The 24,003-nt window shown below is 47.5% G+C and overlaps 1 protein-coding gene across 5 annotated transcripts in view; it reads left to right on the top strand.

Moving 5' to 3' along the window:
* Positions 1-24,003, top strand: part of NCKAP5L (NCK associated protein 5 like) — a 43,437-nt gene that overhangs the window by 2,825 nt on the left and 16,609 nt on the right. The window contains exon 1 of one of the 5 annotated variants that reach the window (XM_029204854.1): positions 9,926-10,018. The exons of 1 other annotated variant lie outside the window; for it this stretch is intronic. The gene's annotated coding sequence lies outside the window, so the exon portion shown is untranslated. Of the gene's footprint in view, positions 1-9,925; positions 10,019-24,003 lie in introns of those variants that run through there. 3 more of the 5 variants (XM_029204851.1, XM_029204846.1, XM_029204847.1) reach the window with 3 other exon arrangements.

Raw genomic sequence — 24,003 nt, 5'->3', positions numbered from 1 at the left:
CTATAGCAGTTTGCATTTGTTACTATATTCTAGTGAGGATTTTGTGTAGAGGCCTCTATCACAGTGTTTACCTCATCATATTATAATTGTTTCTGTGCCTCTTCCTCACCACCAGGAGACTGAGCTCCTCAAGCCCAACTTAGTTTTGTATACCTAAGCCTAGCTCAATGTCTGACACATGACAGGCAGCTGAGAATTACTTGTTGAATGAGTATATGAGTGAACAAAAAAGAAATGCACCCGAATTCAAGTACTGAGAAGAAAAGGGAGATATATGATTGGGCAAAAGACTGCCCAGGATACTGGGCACAGTGGTTAAGAATCTGCCTGTCAATGCAGGGGACAAGGGTTCAAGCCCTGGTCCAGGAAGATCCTACATGCTGCAGTGCAACTGAGCCCTTGTGGCACAACTACTGAGCCTGCGCTCTAGAGCCCGCGAGCCACAACTACTGAGCCCCCGCGCCACAACTACTGAAGCCCATGTGCCTAGAGCCCATGCTCCACAAGAGAAGCCACTGCATTGAGAAGCCCGCGCACTGCAACAAAGAGTAGCCCCCGCTCGCCACAACTAGAGAAAGCTCGTGCGCAACAACGAAGACCCAATGCAGCGCCCCCACCAGGGAAGCCCCAACATAACTTTTAAAATCCTTAACCCTATTGGGGTAGATACTATTATCATCCTCATTTTGCAGATGTTGGAACTGAAGCACACACAGGTTAAGTGACTCTCCCAAGGTCACATACCTTGTAAGTGGCAGAGCTGGGCTTACCTAGGCAGTGTGGCTGCAGAGACTGGGCCTTGGCTACTATGCCTTGAAATGTCATGGAAATCAAGACTGAGAAGAGACTCCAGAGAGCCAGTGTAAAAGAGCATGGGCTTTGGTGTTACTGTGCTTCCTCAAGTTATGTGTTCAGACCTGGGAATAAGAGACCCAGCCAGGCCACTCTTAGCTATCCCTGATGTTCTTAGAATTCCCCTTGCAGAAATCAGGCCTAATTCTAGGTTGAGTACCTAGCAGCACCCCTGCTGCTGCCTACCAGTTAAATAGGCACATACAGCAAACATAGACACTCTTACGTCTCCATAAGTCCTAACTACCCTCTTACTGTACCCTTGACTTGCCAGCAACCCTGACCTTCCCCTGAATTCCCAATCTGCCCCTAGCTTTGACTTCTGGGTAGGACCTCAAAAAAGTGGGTTTCGGGCTTCCCTGGTGGCGCAGTGGTTGAGAGTCTGCCTGCCAGTGCAGGGGACATGGATTCGTGCCCCGGTCCGGGAAGATCCCACATGCCGCGGAGCGGCTGTGCCCGTGAGCCATGGCCGCTGAGCCTGCGCGTCCGGAGCCTGTGCTCCGCAACAGGAGAGGCCACAGCAGTGAGAGGCCCACGTACCGCAAAAAAAAAAAAAAAAAAAAGTGGGTTTCATGTTCAGGAGGTAGGGATTTCAAGGCCAACTCTAGGATGTATTAAGATCCCAAGATCAGTTAGATCATCCTCAGCCTTCTGGGATTGAGTTTGGCCTGGGAACAGAGCAGTGAATAGAACATCAGGTTTGGAACCAGGATCTGCCAGTAACTCATTGTATGACCACCCTATTCAATTCATTTAACCTTTCTGAGCCTCAGTTTACTCATCTGTACAACTGAAATAACAAGACCTTCCTTTTCCTATGCCCAAATGTGCTAAAGGATATGATGGTAATTTGCAGAATATGGATTGTTAAAGTGCTGTTACATTCTAAGCATGCTACAGACCACAACCATGCCTGTTAGATCAAAGACTTATGAGAAAAACATCTCATCTCTGTAGAAAACATGCATCTTACTATTTCAAATAATTTGTTTTTTAAGATGAGGGAGTAATAAGTAGTTCAACTTCAGCCTACAGAGCATTTTAAAGGAAGCAGTGCTGGGAGGGAGAGAGTGATCGTTGCTAATGGAAATGAGGTTTATGATGGTCGCAGAGTGATAACAGTGATTATAGATGTGAATTTACCTACTTCTCTGTAGATCTTAATTTAAGAACACTTTGAAACCTTGTGACCCTGCTGGTGCTCTCTCCCTTCACCAAGGCAGTGCAAAGAAATATATATGGTTCTGTGGCAGGCTGAATACTGGTCCTCCAAAATGTCCACATCCTAATCCCTGGAACCCGTGAACGCTACCTTAGATAGCAAAACGGACTTTGTAGATGTGTACAGTTGTGTAGATTAAGGATCTTGATTAAGGATTAAAGATTTTGAGATCAAGAGATTAATCTGGATTATCACAGTTGGCCCTAAATGTAATCACAAGTGTCCTTATAAGAGGAAGGCAAAGGGAGATTTGACCACAGTAGATGTCACGACAGAAGCAAGAGGTTGGAGTAATGTAAGGAATGGCTACAAGCCAAGAAATGCAGTTAGAAAAGGCAAGGAAATGGATTCTCTCCAGAAGCCTCCAGAAGGAATGCAGCCCTGCCAATACCTTGATTTTAGACTTCTGATCTGTAAGAGAATAAATTTGTGTTGTTTTAAACCACTAAGTTTGTGATGATTTGTTACAGCAGGAACAGGAAACTAACACAGGGACTTTGACTACAATGAGACTAGGCTACAAGCCAAGCAGCACCAGTCCCAAATAACTCCTGACGGCAGAAGACAGCCACAGTGACCACAGGAATAGGCTGGGCTCCATCTACATGGGTAACTGAGGAATCTTCGATCAGTAAAAGCTTCGGGAGATCCTTCAGCATCTGAACCTGACCTCTTCCCTCCAACATTTCTGTTGGCTGAGCAGTTACCTGATGTGTTGGGAGGAACTGTTGTATTTGAAGTCTGTAGCTGTTAGTTTCAAAAAAGATGTGTAAATAGTGCTTATAACGATGAGGTCTCGGTACCGAGAAGGTAATGATTGTGTAATGGCCTAGGAGGGCCGTTGGAGATGGTAAGAATATCTTTGGCTTCAAGAAAAGATCATCTTTATCTATCCTCAAAACAGCCTAATTTGGGAACCAACACCAAACATGACAAGAGACTTACTGAGGGACAAGAATGAAGAATGGTCCTGGATATACTTTAAATATATAGATATGTAATCCAGTATATTAAAAAATTAGCATTTCAACATGCAGTCAATATAAAAATTATTAATGAGATGTATTATTTTTTTAATACCATCTTCAAAAACTAGTGTGTATTTTATGCTTACAGCTCATCTCAATCTGGACTGGCCACATTTCAGATGCTTATTAGCCACATGTGGCTAATGCTACACATTTACGGCAAATCAGAAAGTAATTTATCAAGTTCCTTCCATATACCCAGCATGCTTTTAGCTGCTGTGGAGGGTAAAGAAAAATCAGTTAAACAAACCGGGACTTCTAAAGGTTAGACTTGATTCTTTTAGCAACTATGTTAAAGTTGAGGAGAAAAGGAGAGGCTCATACATGGTAGCATGTGATCATGTGAGCTTCAGAAAAGGAAAAATCTTTGTGGACTACAGTGCGCATGGAAGAATTTCTGGAGCGTATGGGATTTGAGCTGTCTCTGAAAGTCATATCTGCAGGTTCTGCATCCACAGATTTAACCCACCATGGATCAAAACTATTTGGGGAAAAAAATTCCAGAAAGTTCCAAAAAGCAAAACTTGAATTTGCTGTTCACCTCCAGCATAGCATTTACATTGTACTTACAACTATTTATGTAGCATTTACATTATATTAGTTATTATATGTAATCTAGAGATGATTTAAAGTATAAGGGAGGATGTGCATAGGTTATATGCAAATAGTACATTTTATATGAGGAACTTGAGCATCCATGGATTTTGGTATCAATTGGGGTCTTGGAACCAATTGCCTATGGCTTCCAAGGGACAGCTGTATAGCTTTTGCAATGATAACAAGAGGGACAGGAGTATGCCCTATGAGCCATGTAGAGAGGAACCTCTCGGCAGCGGTACACAGGAATGTGTGTTTTGTACATTGAAAACAGAAAGGACTGGCTGGTCTAGAATGGAGATGTCATTCTGAGCAGCAGTGAGAAATAACAATAGTCTTCGCCATTTAAATAGATTCTGGACGGAATATTTATTATTTTAAAATATCTTAAAATTAATTTTTATTGGAGTATAGTTGCTTTACAGTGTTGTGTTAGTTTCTGCTATACAGCTTTACATATACATATATCCCCTCTTTTTTGGATTTCTTCCCCATTTAGGTCACCACAGAGCGTTGAGTAGAGTTCCCTGTGCTATACAGTTAGGTTCTCATTTATTATCTATTTTATTTATTTATTTTTTAAAGAGAAACCCTTCCCGTTTAGGCATTTGTGCTTTTTTTTTTTTTTTAATATTTATTTCTTTAGGCTGTGCCAGGTCTTAGTTGTGGCATGCAAACTCTTAGTTGCGGCATGCAGGATCTAGTTCCCCAACCAGGGATTGAACCCCAGGCCCCCTGCATTGGGAGCGCAGAGTCTTACCCACTGGACCACCAGGGAAGTCCAGTTATCTATTTTATATATAGTAGTGTATATATGTCAATCCCAATTTCCCAATTCATCCCACCCCCTTCCCCCCACCAGTAAGCCATATGTCCATTCTCTACATCTGTGTCTTGATTTCTGCTTTGCAAATAAGTTCATCTGTATCATTTTTCTAGATTCCACATATAAGTGATATTATACGGTATTTGTTTTTCTCTTTCTGACGTACTTCCCTCTGTATGACAGTCCCTAGGTCCATCCATGTTTCTGCTGGATGTAATATTTAAAGTAAAAAGAAAACCATAAGCATACTAGAGAAAAAAGGTAATTTAAAAAATTGGAGTATGTCCTAAACACACAAAAAAACAAAAGCCATAAAAAAAAAATCAATAAATTTGACTACCTAAGGCAAAGGAAAAAAAAAATTCCAATAAACTCACGTGACAAACTCCCAACTAGGAACGCTATTGGCAATACATGTGACAAAGGGCAATTTTCATTATAATACAACCAACTCTTATATATCTATTAGAAAAAGACATTCACAGGGCTTCCCTGGTGGCACAGTGATTGAGAGTCCACCTGCCCATGCAGGGGACACGGGTTCATGCCCTGGTCCGGGAAGATCCCACATGCCGCGGAGCAGCTAGGCCCGTGAGCCAGGGCCGCTGAGCCTGTGCGTCTGGAGCCTGTGCTCCGCAGCGGGAGGGGCCACAGCAGTGAGAGGCCCGCGTACCGCAAAAAAAAAAAAAAAAAAAAAGACATTCACAGAAAATGATAATGGCAGATAACACCTGAAAATTTGTTTAATCTTTCTTCTTTTTTTTTTTTTTTGTATGCGTTGGGTCTTCCTTGCGGTGCGTGGGCTTCTCATTGCGGTGGCTTCTCTTGTTGCAGAACACGGACTCTAGGCACATAGGCTTCAGTAATTGTGGCTCTTGGGCTCAGTAGTTTTGGCTCGCGGGCTCCAGAGCTCAGGCTCAAGTAGTTGTGGCACACGGGCTTAGTTGCTTCACAGCACATGGGATCTTCCCAGACGAGGGCTCGAACCTGTGTCCCCTGCACTGGCAGGTGGATTCATAACCACTGTGCCAACAGGGAAGTCCCATACTCCCTGGCTTTAGTTACCACCTATGATCTGATGTTCTGATGACTCACAAATGTCTTAGTCCAGATATCTCTAGTCCAGATATCTCTTCTGAGCTTCAGAATTATTTATCCAACATCATCATATATTAGTACTTCCCAACATTTCCCACATCATGGCACGCATAGAAAATGATGGTGTTTTCGTGGCAGTCCACCTTACTGAGATTGCTGTCTGTTGGAGCGAACTTGTGCTGCTCTGAGGGTTGAGAAGATCAACATGCAGCACATCTGTAACCTCTTCCTGAGGCACAACAGTTGGGAAGCTCTGACCTCTTGGATAGACATTTCCACTTGGACGTCTCCCAGGCATTTCATTGTCAACATGTTTGGAAGAGTATATCATCTCCCAAACCTGCTCTTCTTCAGGTGTTTGATATTTCAGTGATTGGCCCAGAGGTCTTGGCTTAGCACTCTGCTTCCCTCCACTTCCAATCCCAAGACCTCCTGACTTTAATACTATTTATTTCTTGAAGTCATCTCCTCTCCTTCATCACTATCATTTTCCTAGTCCAGAGCACATCGTTTCTCATTTTTCCCAATTACTACAAAAACTTTCTGTCTGGTCTCCCTGACTTAAATCTTGCTCTCTCTTATCTGTTCTCCACACTGCAACCACAGCGATCTTTTTAAAATGCAGTTCTAATCATGACACCCCCTTGCTTAATACCATTCAAAGGCTCTGCATTGCTTTTAGGATAAAGTATGATCATCCCACTACTTATCTTTTCAATCTTATTGCTTATCATACCCCGCATGAATTCTTTATTAGGTAGCTAATACTATATGCACAGTGCCTGGGATACAGTAAAGACTCAATAAGAATTTTTGAATAATGAAAATGAGGAGAAAGGGGTTCAAGGACCTAAGCAGATCCATTATATCTGTACCAAGTATGAGGTTTCAAAGCACCATACTGGCAATGCTGTCAGAACCCAAGGAACATGTTGTCCTATGTAGAAGTAAGCAGCACTAGCAAAGATCTATTCCTATTCAGCAAATGGACCAAATAATAGCCTCTTCCCAGCTCCTTTCTTCCTCTTAGTGAGCAGGAAAGACATCAAGAATGCACTCAAAGGACTTCCCTGGTGGTTCAGTGGTTAAGACTCCCTAGTCGGGGAACTAAGATCCCACACGCTGCGTGGTGCGGCCAAAAAAAAAAAAAAGAGAATGCCCTCAGAGTCAATCCAACCTGGAGAATAGTCAGATTATTAAAATCTTTTGAGAGGTCAATTACCAACCTGACCATCTCCTGATGTCAGGAATTCTAAACTGGGGTCAGTTCATCAACCAATGTAACACAGTAGCCAAATGGCTACAATGCCAAACTGAGGAATGAGGATGCTCCAACACTGAATGAAGGAACACATAGTATTGAAGCAGAGGATCCCATTCAAAGTACTGATGTGAGCAGTGAGGGCATGGTTCTCTGAGATGCCATCTACCAGTCATTCATCAGCCCTATCTGCACCGTTAGACCATGCCACCAAACTGGTTTGTTACCAACAGCTTGCAGCAACCAGAGACCTAAAAGGCCTAGCTTGTTTTGTAACATAGATAACTCAAGTAAAGAACAATTTATGATTAGTGGTATACAACAAGGTGGAAAACCAACATTGGAACTTCAGTGTAATTTTTAATAAGTGAATAATACCACTAAGTGTGGTAATTAAAGTGTGTTGGGCCTCATCAAAGACAGAAAGCATGGAGCGATGGTAGCTATACTTCTTTCACCTCCTGTCAGTGAAGATAAAGGTCTGTGAAGCATAGAGAATCTGCCCAAATCTGAATGTCTAAACTTTCAAGTGTGCAAGAGCCTTTAAATTAAGGAGAATAGGTACTTGTCTGACAAGTGCAGATGTTCCAGCTGTGTTTATTAAACATGGGCGAACATCTGAATGTAAAGTAAAAAATAATCTACATGGTTTGTTTGCTTCCCAAAATTTATTTATTTGGAAACATCCAAAAATAGTTAGAAATGCCTGGCAGACTCTTAAGGTTTTTCTACCCCATGGTTTTGGAATGCAACAGATTAGTGGACTTTTACTGGACTTTTAAGCCCTTGGAGGAAACGATTGTGTCTAATTTTTGTTGTAAGCCCAGGACTGGGACACGGATTCCTATTCAATAAATGTTAGATGATTGAATGAATAGAATTAATCAGTGCTGCAGGATTACAGAGATGCCACTAGCTATAATCAAAAAGCAAGGTGAGCTTTTTCAAAATGAAAACACATTCACAAAAAGATCTGCACAAGAATATTTAGAGCAGCCTTATTCATGATAGCTCCAAACTGGAAACACCCAAATATCCATCAATTGGAGAATGGATAAACAAATTACAATATATTCATACAATGGACTATTACTCAGCAATATAAAAGAATAGACTACACATGGCTGAATCTCAAAAACGTTACAAAGCTAAAGAATATAGACACAAAAGAGTACATACTGTATGATTCCACTTATGTGAAATTCAAGAACAGACAAAACCATGGTGATAAAATTCAGGAAGTTGCAGAGGGTGGGTGTTGGTAGGTGCAGGGTAATTGACTATACAGGGGAATGAAGGAATTCTTTGGGGTGATGGTTCGGTATCTTGTTTGGGGGGTTACATAAGTGTATATATTATTGTTGAAATTCACCAAACAAAACACCCAAGATCTGTGCATTTTCTTGTATGTTAAGGATAAACCAGGCTTCCCTGGTGGCGCAGTGGTTAGGAGTCCGCCTTCATGCCCTGGTCCGGGAAGATTCCACATGCTGTGGAGCGGCTGGGCCCGTGAGCCATGGCCGCTGAGCCTGTGCGTCTGGAGCCTGTGCTCCGCGACGGGAGAGGCCACAACAGTGAGAGACCCGCGTACTGCAAAAAAAAAAAAAGATAAATCAATTTAAAAAATTGTTTTAAAGCAAAGGTGAGAGAGCTGGTGGGAGTGACCTCCACGACATCTTCTAGGCTCCAATAATCACTATCCTCAGGCAGTCTTCATCAAGCTACCTCTATACTCAAGAATCCAAAATGACTTTTTAAAATCACCTGTCCTGTCAAATCCATATCCTTATTCTGATCTCCTCCATACAAAACTTCCTCCATTAACTTCTCCCACTTCCCACCCTACCAACGTTATCTGCTCACTGTCCCATGCAGATAATTTGCTCTTTCCTACGTGAATCTCCTTGTATCCTTACTTCACCTGGATCCTATTCAAGTTCTCTCTGCCCTTCAAATCCCATTTTAAATTAAGGAACCTCCTTCAGAGAGGCACTCTTGGTCAATTCTAGCCAATTTGAGCACTCTATGTTCCCTGAGCTTTTACGTTCATTTATTGGATAATATGGTGCTTTAATACATCCTGTGTATACCCGCAATAGAAGAAATTTTAATAAAATGGGCAGAGCCTGTGGCTAGGGATCCCTTTGTATTTCTCTGCAGAACCCCCTTCAGAACCTGCACTAAGGGGCCAGATTGTGAAGATTATATGGTATCCAGACAAGGGCAAATAATTGTTTAACCAAGGACCAATGAGAATGATATCGAAGGGAGCTCTGAGGCCCTGCTGGGGCCTAGGTGGGCTGTTTGCTTTTCCTCCTTCAAGCACGCAGTTAGTTCAGCAGGGAAGGAACTCGCCCCCACTGAGACAGCAAGTGGCTGAGAGCAAGATTGTATCCTTTTTCTGGTCAGCCTTCCCTCCTCCTTAACCAGTGAGGAAAAGGCCAGCACTGCTCTGAGAGGCGCAGAGCCTGTTCCCAGCGCCCATGTTTCCATATTGCTGGAAGGACCCGATCTGGGAGGAAGAAAAGGGAGATGGGAGCATTTAAGGCCAAGCAGGCACTCAAGCCTCTTCCATTAGATTTACACCCAACACGTATGCAGGAAGGCAAATTACAAACACCGACGCTCACAATCACATACACACGTGCACGCCCAGCCCTACAGAAGCAGACGCGCATGCCCACGGGTCCGCGTGCACCTACTTAGTTTTCTCTGCTATAGATGCCCCCCATTCCACCCCCGCTCGGCCCAGCCCGGCTTCTCCTACCCCGGAACTGGGGAGGTTTACCGGGCCTGACCCGGCCAGGTCTGGGAAGTCCGTTTCGCTATAGGGGGGAGGGGAGGTCCTTTCCTCCACGGCGGAAGCGGAGCGCTCGGGCCGGGCGGACCTAGCTCTCGTCCTGGGAACATCTGGAGGGGGCTGGGAGGGGCGCGTATCCAGAGTGAGCGTGGATTGGCTGCGCGGGAGGGGGAGGCGGGGTCTGAGCGAGGGGCGGGGCTCACTGGCCCCTTTAAAGCCTTGACATCAAGAGGCGGCCCCAGCACCCCCCTTTTTCTCTGCCCCCCTCCCCCGAGCCGCGGCCATGGACCTGGCGGATCCGGCCTGCCCTAGCCCAGCTCAACACCTGATTTCGGTGAGTTCTTGGCCCACTTGCGGTTTAAAGGGCGGCAAGTGGGGGGGTCTGTAAGCCTGGGCTGGGGGTGAGAGATATGGAGGGTAAGGCTCTCGTGGCAACCTTGGGTCGGAGAGGGCGGCGCGGCTTCCTGCCGGACCTCGCTGGCCTCCCCTCCCTCCCGCCTCACTCAAGCCGAAGGGTCCGGCCGCGACTCTGTCCACCCCCACCCCACCCCCTCCCGCCCCTCGCGCCATCCTCGCGCACACTCCGTGGCCCCGGAAGGGAAACTTTCCGGAGAGGGCGATGTTCCGGGGGCCGGTCTACCGCCCCCTTTGAAAGCACTGACCTTGCCCCAGCTGCGCACCCCACCCCACCCGCATCCCATCGTATGGGTGCCGCTTAGCGGTGCAGGGTTGTTGCGCGGGGGAGGCTCTCCCCAAAGCGCAGGCGCGGAGACGAGCCTCTGGCTTCTCTTCGCACTCCTTGCTGTCTCCGTGGCCTGGGGCGGTGGGGTGGGGGAGAGGTGGGGGGAGGCGGAGAGATCGGGGTCTCCCGGAACGACCCTTCAGTGGCTCTGAGGGACTGCGGGAAGGAGAAGGGTAGCTGGGTGGGCTGAACACTAAAGAGAGGCTGAGGAAGGGAGAAGGGCTGGGCAGGGAGTGAAGCCAGGACAGCTCTTGCAGGAAAGGCTCTCTGGGTCCTGGCTGCGGTGCCAGAAGAATGCAGAGAATTTATCTGTGCTCGACACTCCACTGGCCTAGGCCGACTAGGAAAGCGGCTGTCTGAACCCCAGCCTCCGTGGTCTCTCCAGCCCTGGCACTGCCCCAAGGGCACGGAGGACCCTTACCTCCCACAGGCCTGGTTTTCCAGGTGTCTCAGCGCTATCCACCAGCCTGTCCAGCTGCTACTTCTTAAATGCCTGCCTTCCTGAGTAGCCAGGGATCTTAGGCTGCCCGGTTGTCTGGCTGTAAAGGCAGTGCTTCTATGCCCTCCCTACCACTGCTCTCCCTCCCCCACAGGTCCTCCTGCTTAAGTACAGTTGTCTGCCAGAGATAGTGGTGGAAACAAATGCCTGGGACAGGTGTGGTCCTGGAGGACAGTAGCTAAGGGTCAGTGTCTAATGGTTCTGTGGGTGGTACTTTAGGGAAAGTGAACCTAGCCCAGTTGCCTTGTTGCAGACCCTCTCTTGCAAGATATGCCAGCTGACTCAGAGACTCCTTGTCTTTCAAGAAAGGAGACACAAAGTTCACTTCTCATATTTATTGGGTTCCTGTCTTTCTAAGAACAACGTGGGGTTAGTGGGTTTCTTACCTCAGAGAAACACTTGCATCCCTGTCTAGGAAGATAATCTCCACTTCATTCAACTTTGTTTTCTGTTTATGGTCTGTGCATGAGGTGGTGTGAGCCCTCCAGCATCTCTCTCCAGCTCAGGCCTTTGGAAGAGAGTGAGAACCTGGAGAGGCAGATGGCCTGGGCTGCAGGGAAAAAGGCCCTTCTACAATAGGCAAGCAGAAACCAGTGTGTATGAGGACCAAGCTGTTATCACTGTGGACTGGGAGTCAGAAGCTCTGGTCCCTGCTCTTCATAGGTTGCTGTGTGACCTTAGCCAAGGTAGTTTGCCTCTCTGGTGCTCTTTTCCACCATCTGTAAAATTCAGCAGTTGGATTAGAAAGCTCTACTATTCCTTTCCACTTTTTGACATTGTGTGGTTCCACTGATGAGTGAAATTGGAGGGGAGTAAGGTCCTCCAGCAGGGTGGCTAAGTTTGAAGAGGTAAGTTGCTTAGGAGTAGAACCTTGGGTGGAGGGGCGCAGACTCCCTTATCCTGCCTAAGAATAGCCACTGTGCTGCTCACCCCTGGTGCCTTGGAGTATGAACTCCTGCTGGCTGGGGTTTGGCCCACCCATCAAGGCCTCTGGTGAGACATCCTGGCAGGCCAGTCTTTGAGCTGTGCCTTTGGGGAGGGGTTGAGAGAGGAGGAGGCAGCCAAGGGCCAGCAGGGGAAGCAGATTCCCAGGAGACAGTTTGCATCTCAGCTGTTGGGACTTGTTTTAGGATCTGGGCCAGGGAGTACAGCACACTCGTCTACCCTGTTATGGGAAGAGGACAAGGAGAGCCCCGCTGCTGTTGCCCATCCCACCCGTTGGCCCTACTCACCTCACCTCTGTACTCACACCCCCAGCTCCCAGGCAAGGGGTGTAAGGAATCTTCCCTACTGCCCTCGCCCAGCCAGCCTCCCAGACCCTGCCACGCCAGCCAGGCAGCAGCAGGGAGAGGCTGCCACAACCCAACCTTTCCCAGACTCCTTCTTCCCTCCTGGGGGGTAGAGCTTTCTCAGGAGTCAGACTCTCCTGGCTGGGACTTGCTCTCTAGCCCAAGAACCAAAGGCCTTCACGTTCTTCTTGTTTGTTTTCATCCTTGGTCTCCCAGGTGCTGAGGGAGATGTTAAAGGAGAGGTGGTGGTTAAAAAGGCAGTGGGATCGGTTGAATGTGGAGCACATTCTCCTGCATTGCTTCTCCCTCTGCTAGCTCCACAGGAGCCCTCTTCCCTGGGCCCTGCTGCCCACGAGAGTGAAGCTACAGCAGGAGGTATTTAGGTTAGACCCCAAGGAAACCTTCCTCACTGCTAGAAACCCCTGGGATGGAGAATGGAAGCTCCCAGGAAGGTCAGTTTCCCAGAAAGCGGTTAACAGTGGAGTCCCTGTCAGAGTGAAGGATGTGGCTGTTGCTAGGCAGAGGCTGCCGTTTCCTCTTGGGGTGTGGCTCTGAGGCCAGCCAGCCAGAGGCCCCGTTAGAAGCAGAAGGAGAAAGGACTCTTGCCTGATAGCAAAAGAGGGGTCCCTGGCTCCATCAGCCTTGGGTCACCAGAAGCGCGTCTCTCAGAACAAATGCCGCTTCTGCCCCTGCTTCCCCGGCTCCTCCCCTAATTCACCACCACTACTACTGTCTGCTTTGACAATCCTCACCCAAACCTGGCAGACTCCTCTAGCCCCAGTCTGGCTGCACTAATGGACTGATTGGATTTTCTATACTTGGAGTTTGGGATTTCTGATTGAACATGCAAATTTATGTAAATCAATCTGGGATCTGCCACTATGTCAAAACAACATAGAGTCACAGGCTGGAAGGAATCCTAGAGACAGTCTAGTCCAATGCCCTCATGTTAAAAATGGGGAAACTGAAAAAAAAGGTGGGGAGTACACTGAAGTCTAGAGGGGGAAGTGATTTGTACAATGATGAGTGTCAGAGGCAGGGCTCCTGACTCTGGTCTAATGTTTTACGTTGTACCATTCTGCCTTAATTTCTTGTGCATGAGGGGGCCTGGCCAGATTTAAGGCAGAGAGGGCAGTTCTTGAACCTGATATTGTGGAGAGCTAAGCCCTTGGGGTCAGAGTGTTATCTCAGGGTCCCCCATGGGCTCTGGTCAGCTCTCTTAACATGCTGAAGAAAAACAACTTCAAATCCCTTAGAATAACACCCTTAATATTTTTCCCCAGGCCCTACCCTGGAGGGTTGGAAGACAAGGTCTTTGGTTGCTCCCTGGCTTGGCACTTACGGTTCCCCAGAGCTGAGATTGTGTCTGTTCCCAGCAGCTCTCACAGTACCAAGCACGTAGTAGGCTGCAGACGGATCTGCACAAGCAGTGCCTCCATCTTTACACTTCATCCACATTCAAGTGTGTGCTGCTTCCCTCCACGGCCACAGTGGGAAAAGATATTTGGTCTTCTGTGACCACCCTCCCCTCCTCTCCCGGAGGAGGCACAGACCAGCTGAGCCTCCTCTGCCGGTTTCTAAAGCAGTGACCGACTAGGCAGGCCTTGCTGTAGAAAAGATCTCATTATTTTAAGGTCAGTGCCAAAGGTGGGTGGGGGCTGCTGAGATGGGCTTGGGTCCCAAAGAAGCAGTCTCCCCACTTGACGTGATTTTGATCTGATCTACCCACCTGGCTGCCAGGTGCCTCCTGCTCCCACTTCATGGACTGCGCCTGTCACGTGGGGCTATTTGGAGAGCTGAGCCCTCCCTTAGCCTGTAGTGCCTGTGCACGTTGCAGAGGTGGCGGAGGTACTCAAAGCAGCTGTTGGCCTGCTTTACGGTGCTTTGGGAGAGGAGTGTTTTGGCTCAAGATCGGAACCCTGGACTCCCTGCCAAGGCTTCCACCAGGCCCTGGCAGCCTGGGGACGGGGCTTGGGGCACATATGTGGGGTCTTCCTCACCTTCACCCCAAACCCAGGTCTGGCTGACTCTGAAAGAAGTGCCCTTGTCTTCAGCACCTTCCCAAAGCACGACAGATATGGAGCTGGCACCTCTAGTTCCTCACTGCCCAGTGGCCCTCGGCACCTATATCCTTAGCTCCGTGTGAGCCAGATCTTTCTCCCTGGGCCTCAGTTTCCCAGTCTGTGCTGATAGATTAATAATAAGACATCATCACTGGGGTGTGGCACCTGCGTGATAATTAACGTTTTCCCTACTCTGGGAGTCACACCGATGAAAGAGGCCTGAGGAGGCCAGGTTGTTATTAAGGTGAATTATCATCGCTGCGCTTCCTGATTTCTAAAAATCCAGCAGCTGCTGAGAAGAGCCCAGTCAGGCACAGCTCCCTGAACCTTATGCCGGTCCTTAAGCTCTGGGCGTTCTCCAGGACTCGCTAAGCTTTAAAAAAAAAAAAAAAGTATAGGTATTTTAAAAGGAGAGACGCCTTATTCTGCTGCTCATGCTGTTGCCTGCAAGACTTGAGTGGTGAGTGCTGCTTGGGGTGCTGGTCTGCAGTCCTCACTATAATGCAGGGCTTGAAATTGTCCCTCCCTGAAGACCCTCTGGGTAGGAGAATGATGAGGTCTTTCCTGGAGGGGAATGTGAGAGGCCCTGGAATTCCTGGGGTGTGGCCGTGGGGTTCTCAGCAGCTGCTCTTCCAGGGGCTGATTGATTTCACTCCCAGCTGGCTTGATGTGAGGGCTGTAACTGGCCCTTTTGTGTGAGGATCTGTTGAGACACCCCCAGAACCTGCCCGCGGAAGCCCCAGGCTCTTCAGGAGTCCTTTACCCTACCTTACCGCTACCTGTCCCAAACCTTCCCCTTGCTCAAGCTCCCACCTCTGCCTCTGCCCTTGGCCAGACCTTACCCCCTTCCCAGGAGTAAGAATGAACCCAGCTCTTATCCAGGCGGAAGTAGCCCTGACTAACTTTTTTTTTTTTTGAGATTTATTTATTTTACTTTTTTGGCTGCATTGGGTCTTTGTTGCTGCACGCGTGTTTTCTCTAGTTGCAGCGACTGGGGGCCACCTTTCATTGTGGTGCACAGGCTTCTCATTGCGATGGTGGCTTCTCTTGTTGCGGAGCAGAGGCTGTAGGCGCGTGGGCTCAGTAGTTGTGGCTCACAGGCTCTAGAGCGCAGGCTCAGTAGTTGTGGCGCACGGGCTTAGTTGCTCCGTGGCATGTGGGATCTTCCCAGACCAGGGATCGAACCCGTGTCCCCTGCATTGGCACGTGGGTTCTTAACCACTGTGCCACCAGGGAAGTCCCCTAACTTCTGAATAGTTTGTTGCTACAAATGCCCACCACAGCGGGGGCTGGGGAGGCCTCTCCCCTACGTCGGGGAGAGATTGCTGGGAAGAAAGAGAGTGAAGACACTGGTGTTCCTTGGCCAGACCCCACACTCATCTGTCTAGACCTCCTCACCCCTCCCTTGTCCTGGGGCCTGGTCCTTACTTCCTAACGTGGGAAGAAGAGACTAGATGGCCCCATCTGGGAGGGGCTTTAGAAGTCACCTGGTCAAGTGGTTATTCCTTCTATTTTTTTTTTGTTTTATATTCTTTTATTTTTTCACTAGATTTTTTTTTACATAGTCCAAAGATCAAAATGATACAAAAAGGCATACATTGAGAAATCTTACTCCCCCCTCCACCCCTTCTCCCTCCATAGATAATCACTTATTAATTTCTTACATATCCCTGGTTTTTTAATACAAAAATAAACACAAGTATATATTCTTCCCCCCCCCCACTTGCCCAAAAGATAGCAAATAGAATATACTGTCTTCATCTGTCACCAGTTGGCAGTATCTGTGTGTACAGAGATTTCTTCTGCCACCATGTCAGGACTCTGGTTTCTGACCTTCACCACCCACCTCAGGGTCCCCCAGTCGACCCGAGGCCAGGAGCAGGGTTCATTTACCTTCATATACCAAACTTCATTCAGATGCCAAAACCAAGGAATTCTCAAGCTATGGCCAGCTCTTACTAAGTACTAGGTGTGGTGCCAGACTCTGGGGATACAGTGGTGATCCCAGAAGTCCATGTTAATCAAATAATTAAACAGTTATAAAGTTACAGCTGTGATGGAGGCTGCAAAAAAAGGACAAGTACTGTGAGACCAGATAATCAGAGGCCCTCCCCACCTTGGCGTGTGAGGGATGTGCATGTGTTAGGGGCAGACACATGACACATCACAGAGCTGGGGCAGGAATCTGGGGCCAGGGTTGCAGAAATGGTACCACGTGACCTGGGAAGCTGGGTTTCTCAACTTGACTTCAGTGGTGTCTCTTCTCCCCACTACCCCAGTCTGTGGGATGTCCTGGACCCCTTGAGTTTTACTGTGTCCAAGACAAGAGGCCCCCTTCTCTGCCAGATGGTGCTGAAAATGCCTACTCCCCTGCCTCCATCCCATTGCCTTCTGTTTCCCCAGCTCTGGGCCTGTGGGCTCCTGAAGCTAGAGCCTTCCTTTCCACTGCAGGCTGAAGGGAAGTTGGGGGATGTTTGCTTCTCACTTCCTCTGTAGACGGCACCTCACTTCCTGTCCCCGGGGCTAGAAGAAGGCTAAAGCTCTTGGCTTTGCTGTCCCTTCCTCTCTACCCCCCTTGCTTTCCTGGGAAGCCTGTGGGGCCCATAGGAGGAAGGCAGCATCAAATCCAAGGGCTTCTCCCTAAAGGCCCTGCTGGGCTCCTCACCCCCACATCCCACACCCCACACAAGGGGATCTCTTTTCTCAGATGCAGTCCATTTCCAGACGTGATCTCATCCTTCTCTTCTATGCCCTCTGGGAAGAGAGGAGTCAGAGAGGGAGCTCACCCCATTTGACAGATAAGAAAACTGAGTCGGGGGTTTCTAGGCTTCACCTAGGGGCATGCAGTATGGCTGAGCCAGACTGGAATCAAGGAAGCCTGACTCCCATTTATGGGCACAAACGAGGAGAGCCTAGTCGGAATTGTGGGTGAACCAGAGCTACTTTCTCCTCCCAGAGCAGAGCTGGCAGCTTAAGAGGTCACCTATGGGCTCTGGCCAAATGGCACCCACTGAGTCAACAGTAAAGCTGCCTGGACAGGAAGACACTTGGTTGGCCAGAGCCTGTTCCCTTTGAAGAAAGAGGCCAGGATATGAAGCCTGGGGGAGTGAGTACTAGGGACTGAGCATGGGGGGCTGGCTGAGTATATGCCCAGCTCTTTGGGGCCTGCAGGTGCAGCCTGAGAGCCAATAGGCTGTGCAGCCTCCCAGGCCCTTTTTCTCTTGGATCGGAGAGCAGATAGCTGAAGTTCCAGTTGTCAGCTCTGGTATTGTCTCCAGGAGCCTCTCTGCCTCTGTTCCTCCTGTGGGACCCAGCATATGTCTCCGGTTACACCCAGGATGTTGAAAAGATGCTGATTCTCCTGTTCGGTCAGGAGATAGGAGATGAGTTGGTAACTGGCATGGGCCAGGGGACCAAGAAACACTCACCTTCAAATGCCCTTCAGTCCAGCTGCACTGAGTCATTCTGGTTCCATACACACCCAGAGACGTCTGCCTCCTGCTGCCTAGAATGACCCCCTTCCCTTTTCCTTGTAGCTAAACCCTATCTGTCTATAAAGGCTGAGTTCCCTAGATGCTCAAATTCTGAAAAACTGTTCCAGCTTAATATTTCTCTCCTGATTTTTAAAGTTCTCCAAAGACTTCTCTTGTGGAACCTCCTTCACAGCACAGCTATTTACCTACATGTCTTACATCCCCTACTAGTCTGAAAGCTCCAAGAAGTCTGAAAAGAACTGACCCATCTCTCAATTGCCTCCCAATACCCAGCACTGTACCTCCCACTGAGTGATCTGCCCAGAATATTTGCAGAATGAATAGATTAGTCCCTTTGCCAGAGGGCATCACTGAGACCTGGGAGAAGGTTGAGAGCTTGGAAAAGGTCATATCAATGTTCGGGACAAATCTGAAAATGTCCTTGCTCACTTCTCAGTGTGGCTTGTCATATGGACCTTCAGAGCCACTTGGGTTGGGGGCTGTCACTGGGGATCTTTAAGGGAACCTGATGAGTCCACTGTACCTTCTCACCTGTCCTGTCTTTCTGGTCTTTTCTGTCTGTAATGAAAGGGGATCACCAAGTTCAGGACCTCGTTGGCAGGAGCAGTGCCCTGGCAGGAAGTAGGGGTGGGGGAAAGGAAATATAAGCAGGGCCCCTCCTCAGGGAGCTCCCCTTCTAACAGCATGGAAGTTGCCCCTTCTCTCAGGGAGTACTAGAGAACAGGACGCATTACAGTTTGAAATACTGATCCTGCAGGAGGCACTTGAAGAAGAGAGATCAACGTGGGCCATGTCAGTCCAGGACAGCTTTTCAGAAGAATGTTGCTCTGCGGCCAGCCCAGGGCAGGGCTTCCAGGGCCATGTTGAGGGCTTTCATCTGTCCCCAAAGCAGTAGGAGGTCATGGGAAGATTTGAAGCAGGAAGGACGCAATCAGATTTACAGTTTTAGAAAGAAGATTGCTCTGCTAGAGCTCCCTTGGAAAAGAGATTGTAGCAGGGAAAATACAAGATCAGCCTGGAACATCTTCTCGTGCCAGAAACTAAGCAAATGTTAAAAAATAAGTAAACGTTTTTTTTAATGGAGGCATGTTGAAAGGACACAGGAGCCAACCTGAAAGCATGGCCGAAGCTGGAATTTAAGCAGTAAAATAAGTGGTGATGATAATATTGGATTAAAATCCAAAGAATAAAATAATGCCCGCGAGTCCATACTCATACAAATATGTAATTAAGTAAATAAATGGGAGTGAAGAGACAGCTTTTTCTTACAGAAAACTTCCAATTAATAAATTACAAGGAATGAGGGAAATTGAAAATTATCGTTAGGGCACCATAGTAATTGCTGCAAGCAAGAGCCACTGATGAATCCTAAAATGAGTGGGTGAAAATTTAAGCAGAAGCAGGATTTTGCATGGTCACAAAGTATTGCCCTCCCCCCAAATATTTATTATTAACAAAAGAAAAAGTATGTTTTCATTTTACTGTACAGAAACCCACTAGTAGACGCCACCTAACCAAGTGATCAAGGTTAACATCACCAGTAATAAGATATCTCAGCATCATGTATACACACCCCCTGATAGAATGCACTGAGAAGGGCACATCACCTCTGTGATATTCTTTCCCAAAATCCATAACCTCAATCTCATTGGAGAAAACATCAAACAAACTCATATTAGGAAATATTCTCCAAAGTACTGACCAGTTACCTTCCAAAGTGTCAAGGTCATAAAAGACAAAGACTGGGAATCCCCTGGCGGTCCAGTGGTTAGGACTCCGTGCTTTAACCACAGAGGGCTTGGGTTCGATCCCTGGTCGGGGAACTAAGATCCTGCAAGCCGCTTGGAGCGGCCAAAACAAAGACCGAGGAACTGTCATGGATCACAGGAGACTAAGGAGTCATGGTGACTAAATACCATGTGGGATCCTGGATCGGATCTTGGGATAGAATACCAGTGGAAAGGACATCAGTGGAAAAACTGGTTAAGATCCAAATAAAGTCTATGGATTGTTTTTTTTTTAAATATTTATTTATTTATTTTGGCTGCACCAGGTCTTAGTTGCGGCATGCGGGATTTTTAGTTGCGGCATGTGGACTTCTTAGTTGTGGCATGTGAACTCTTAGTTGCAGCATGCATGCGGAATCTAGTTCCCTGACCAGGGATTGAACCCGGGCCCCCTGCATTGGGAGCGTGGAGTGTTACCCACTGGACCACGTGTGGGTTTTTTTTTTAATTGTTTTGCTAATGAGTGATGTAAAACAGTGAGAGCATGCTGCTATGTCTGTTTGTTTGGTTTTTTTTTTAAGGTATACACACATACACTCACAAATAACTAACACAGAAGAAGAGGTGGAAGATAGCTGCAGAGAGTGGTAGACAAGGGAAACGTTGTCCAGGAGGAAGTGGTCACTATCAAGACAGGAAAGACAACCACAGAATAGGAGAAAACATTTGCAAATCATATATCTGGTAAGGGACCTGTGTTCAAAATATATAAAGAATTCTTACAACTTGACAGTAAAAAGACACATAACCCAACTAAACAATGGGCAAAGGGATCTGAATAGACTTGTCTCCAGGGAAGATATACAAATTGCCAATAAGCCAATGAAAAGATGTTCAACATCATCAATCGGAGGAATATAAATCAAAACCATAAAAATCACTTCAGGACTTCCCTGGTGGCGCAGTGGTTAAGAATCCGCCTGCCAATGCAGGGGACAAGGGTTCGAGCTCTGGTCCAGGAAGATCCCACATGCCGCGGAGCAACTGAACCCGTGTGCCACAACTGCTGAGCCTGCGCTCTAGTTTCCATGCTCCGCAACAAGAGAAGCCACTGCAATGAGAAGCCCGCACGCTGCAACAAAGAGTAGCCCCCACTCGCCGCAACTAGAGAAAGCCCGTGCACAACAACAAAGACCCAACACAGCCAAAAAAAAAAAAAAAAAAAAATCACTTCACATTTACTAAGGTGACTTAGAATCAGAAAATCAGACAATAACAAGTGGTGAGGATGTGGAGAAATTGCAGCCCTCACATCTTGTTGATGGAACTCGGGCTTGGGTTCGATCCCTGGTCGGGGAAAATGGTGCATCCACTTTGGGAAACAGTTTGGCAGTTCCTCAGAAAGTTAAACCTAAAGTCACCATACAACCCAGCAATCCCACTGCTGGGTGTATACCCAAGAGGAAATGAAAACATCCATCCAGACAATTTGTACACTGGTGTGTACACTGCTTAGAGCAGCGTTATGCATAATAGCCAAAAAGTGGAAACAGTTCAAATGTCCATCAATAGCTGAATGGATAAACAAATTGTGGCACAGCCATACAATGGAATATTATGTGGCCATAAAAAGGAATGTAGTACTGATGCATGCTTCAACAGAGATGAACCTTGGAAACATTATGCAGGGTGAAAGAAGCCAGTCACAGAAGACCACCTATTGTATGATTCCATTCATATGAAATGTCCAGAACGGGGAAATCTATAGAGACAGAAAATAGATTAGTGGTTGCCTTGGTTTGAGCGTGAGGGGCTGGTAACTGAGGAGTAATGAAAATGTTCTAAAATTGACAATGGCCATGATTGTATATATCGGTGAATACACTACAAACCACTGAATTGTACACTTTAAATGGGTGAGTTGTGTGGGAGTTGAACTATGTCTCAAAGCTTTAAAAAACATAGTCCAGCAGGAAGTGCCACCAGAGGCATTTGTGCTTGAGAAGGCAATGGGGACTGAAAAATATTGTAAGATTTAGCATTGTGGTAGCTACTGCTGAAGTTGGACCACGTTGAGGAAGGAGGGAGAAGTGAGGATGGCTTTTTTTTGAGAAGTTTGGCTGTGAAAGGCAAAAGAGGGCAGTATCTGGAGAAATGTCAGGGGGAAATTATTTTTAAGATGAAAGGTAGCTGAGAAGTTGTAAAGGTAGATGGGAAAGATCCCTTCAGGAAGTAGACCCTGAAGACATAAATGGGGAGGGTCTGGGGTGGGAACAACTGGCCTTGCCTGGGAAAAGGGCAGCCCCTCTGCTGTAACAGGAGGAGAGAAGGAAGTACAAAGGACTCCGATGGGGCTGGGACTGTGGTGGCGGGAGGTTTGAGGGGTTTCCCCTCTGCTGGCTTCAGTCCACTGGGGAAGCGAGGGGAGGTGGTAGACCAGAAGTTTGAGGCGATTGGAGAGGGTGTGAGTCGTTGCAGAGAATGAGAGAGCAACTCTAAGCCTTGGTAAGAGTGCCAGCAGGACTGCCCATGTGGCTGAGATGACCTTCCTTTGGTGAAGAGAGAGTGAGAAATAGCGTGAGCAAAAGCCTGGGGACAGGAGTGTTAAGTCTGTCCTTCCCTTCCCTACTCTAGACTGGAAAGAAGCATTGACCTCGAATGCTCAAGTCAAGGAATCCCAGGGATCTTCTAACTTCACTGTCCAGTATAGTCGCCACCAGCTGCATATGGCTATTTAAATTTAAAATTCAGTTCCTCAGTTGGACTAGCCACATTTCAAATGCTCAGTAGCCATGTGTGGCTGGTGGCTGCCATATTGAACAGCATGGAATAAACATTTTCATCATCACAGAAAGGTCTACTGGACCACACTGTTCTAAGAAAAGTGATTCTTTTCAAACTGCTGAGTCTAAGGACCCCTCTACAATATAAAAATTGAAGACCTCAAAGAGCTTTGATTCATATAGATTGTACCTATTGACATTTACTGTCATACAAATTGGAACTGAGAGTTTTAAGCATTTATTTAATTCATTCAAAAGTAACAATAAACCCATGTTAACATATTTTATGAAAAATAATCATATATTTTCCAAAACAAAAAATAGTGAAAAGAATGGCATTGTTCTTCATTTTTGCAAATCTGTCATGTCTGACTTAATAGAAGGCAGCTGGATTCTCATATCGGCTTCTGTATTCAATCTGTCGTGTTATCACATATCACGTAGTCTCTGGAAAATGCCACTATGTACTCATGAGAGTTAAAAAGGTAAATAATGTCTTAGTGATATTGTGAAAATAGTTTTGACCCTGTAGATTCCTTGAAAGGGCCTCGGGGTCCCTGGACCACACTTTGAGAACCACTGTTCTAGAACAACCTCCACTTGGCATGAAGGAACTTATCCTTGAGAAACTGAGTGATTTGCCTAAAGTCACACAGCAAATAAATTGCATTGTTGGGACTATAAGCCTTCTGCCTTCTGGTCTGAGGCTTTTTCCAGTACCCTTGGCCGGGCTGGGATGGGCCTGCTGGGCTTTTGGGAGTGGGGCCTGGGCTTCTTGGCCGCAGAACCCCTGGTGTGTGCCCCTATAAATAAACCCATTGTGTCTGCCTGTGCCCCTTCCCTCTCCCCACCCTCAGCAGTTGCTTTTAGTGTCGGGTTATGCTGTGAACAGGGAACGTTGAGGATCTGGGGGAGGAGAGATAAAGGGTATTGAAATCTGTAAGCCTTTTGAGCTTGTAACACTGCTGCCCTTCCTCCTGCCCTGCCTGGAAAGGCAGGGGACTGTCCTACTGTCAGTTTGAAAGAACCTATACCATGGTCTGGAGGTTCTTGGAGTGTCTGTGAAGAGGAAGTTGGAGGAGGGGTGCAGTGGGCCCCTTCCCCATGGACACTTGCCTCTCAGAAGGGCTATTGTGTCTTGGGGCCAGTTGTCTGGAGGAGGAAAGGAAATTCTTGTCTGCCTCTTTCCCTGAGTGGGGAGGAGACCAGTTGGAATACTTGGGGCTAAAAGATGCTTTAGGCCAGATTAAGGTGGCCACTTTCAGGCTAGGAATGCCCTGGGGCCTCAGTCCTCATTTTCCTCCCCACACCCCAGGGCAGCGCAAGGGCTGATCTTGTCTGGAAGGGAGTGTTTGCTGTGGGTGAAGAAGTTGCTGTTTACAAGTAGACTTTTGGGTGTGACTGGGATTTCAGAAAGCAGCTGGGGGATGGGGGGAGCAGAGGGGAAATGGTTGTGTTACGGATGATTCTGTTATTAAAGTGAGCTCCATCTCTGCCTTCCCACAGCTGCCCACCCCTCCCCCACCTCCTGGCCCCTTGCTTTTTTCCCTAGAGGACTCCGGGGGGGAACAGCTGGTGAGCGAGGGGCTCATCAGGGCCCAAAGGCCTTGGCTAAGGGCCAGGGTAAGGGAGCCTGGAGGACAGGCTTGCTGCCATCTCTCTGGCCCCTTCCTCCCAGGCCTGGACTCTGAGTTTAGGGAGGGGTCTTGCTGGTGCCCTGGC

Source organism: Monodon monoceros, unplaced genomic scaffold, assembly GCF_005190385.1.
Source record: "Monodon monoceros isolate NGI ecotype Baffin Bay Population unplaced genomic scaffold, NGI_Narwhal_1 Super_Scaffold_6, whole genome shotgun sequence".
NCBI lineage: Eukaryota > Metazoa > Chordata > Mammalia > Artiodactyla > Monodontidae > Monodon > Monodon monoceros.
Note: the sequence above shows the minus strand (reverse complement) of the source record. Positions and strands in the feature narration are given on the sequence as shown.